Source organism: Acinonyx jubatus, chromosome A3, assembly GCF_027475565.1.
Source record: "Acinonyx jubatus isolate Ajub_Pintada_27869175 chromosome A3, VMU_Ajub_asm_v1.0, whole genome shotgun sequence".
In the NCBI taxonomy this organism is placed as follows: Eukaryota; Metazoa; Chordata; class Mammalia; order Carnivora; family Felidae; genus Acinonyx; species Acinonyx jubatus.
Genome location: NC_069388.1, coordinates 126,079,071 through 126,080,794, shown reverse-complemented (window position 1 = coordinate 126,080,794; position 1,724 = coordinate 126,079,071).

The window sequence follows — 1,724 nt, the reverse complement described above, 5'->3', positions numbered from 1 at the left end:
GCAAACACTTACTGAACACCTGCAGTGTGCCAGGCATTTCGTATTATTAATACACGTAAGGTTTATAGCAACTCTGGGCACCTGGGTGGCTCGGTCGGTTGAGTGCCCGACTCTTGATTTCGGCTCAGGACATGACCTCAGGGTTCATGGGTTCGAGCCCCACATCAGGCTCTGTGCTGACAGCACGGAGTCTGCTTGGGGTTCTGTCACTCCTTCTCTCTCTCTCCCTCGCTCTGCCCCCTCCCCCTTGTTCTCTACCTCTCTCTCAAAATAAATAAGAATAAACTTTAAGAAAAAGGTTTACCGTAACCCTGAGAGCTAGGCATTATGACCCGCTTCGAAAACAAGAAAACAGAGGCTCAGCTATCGAGAAGCAGAGCTGGGATTTGACCCCGGGGTTGTCTGGCCCCAAAGGCTCCAAAGACCCCTTTGCCACGTGGAAACGAACGTCCTCATACTCCTGGGTCAGTGTGCAGGTGGACATACAAAGGCCTGGCACAGTTCCTCAAAAAGTTAAACACAAAATCGCCATCTGACCCAGAAAGTTCACAACGCGGGAGACACCCGAGAGAATCACAACCGAGGACTCAAACGGACCCTTGCACACCAGTGTTCACAGCGGCCTCATGAAGAGCCACCAGAAGGTGGAAATGACTCAAGTGTCCATCAACAGATGAATCAGCAAACAAAATGTGATGCACGCACACCACACGAGTACTATTCAGCCATAAAAAGAGATGAAATCCTAAGGGACGACAGCACGGATGAACCTTGCAGACATTATGCTGAGAGGAATAAGCCAGACGCGGGAGGACAATACTCCACTTCTCCGCGGTGCCTGGAACAGACAAAGACATGCAGACAGAAGGTGGGGGTTGGGCAGGGCGTCACGAGGACTTGTTGTTGATCGGGTACGGTTTCGGTTTGGAACGATGAAAGTTTTCTGGAGACAGACAGTGGAGGTGCTCGTACGCATTGTGAGCATACTGAATGCATGTTACTGAATTTACACTTAAAAATGGTTCATGGGGCACCTGGGTGGCTCAGTCGGTTAAGCGGCCGACTTCGGCTCAGGTCATGATCTCGCGGTCCGTGAGTTCGAGCCCCACGTCGGGCTCTGTGCTGACGGCTCAGAGCCCAGAGCCTGTTTCAGATTCCGTGTCTCCCTCTCTCCCTGCCCCTCCCCTGCTCATACTCTGCCTGTCTCTCTCAAAAGTACACATTAAAAAGAATTATTTGAAAATGGTTACAATGGCAAAACTTCACGCTGTGTCTATTTTACCACACCCGAGAAACAAAAGCCTTGGCACAGGGCGGATTTCTGCTCGGAGTGTTGTGGGAGCCTGGGCGGCGGGAGTTGGACTCTGACGGGACACATCTGGGTGGCCTCCTGGAAGAAGCAAGAGTGACGTCTACGTGACAGACGTAATGGGGACAAGGCTGGGAAGGAGTGGGCTGGGCGACTCTGGAGGACTCTGAGGGCCGAGAAGTGCCCACCTGCACCCGAGGCCGAACGGAGGGGAAACAGCACGGTGTGGCACAGAGACGCCTCCTCAACGTAAATGGAGCCAAGAAAGGCAGCACCAAGTGATGCCCTGCGACAGCTCAAACCTCCTACCGTCTGTCATCACCACCGCCTGGTCTCTTCACCCTCGGATAGGCTGGCCGTGCGCCTTCCTCCACTCCCTGTGGCCTCTGCTGCTGACACCAGCTCGAGGTCCATC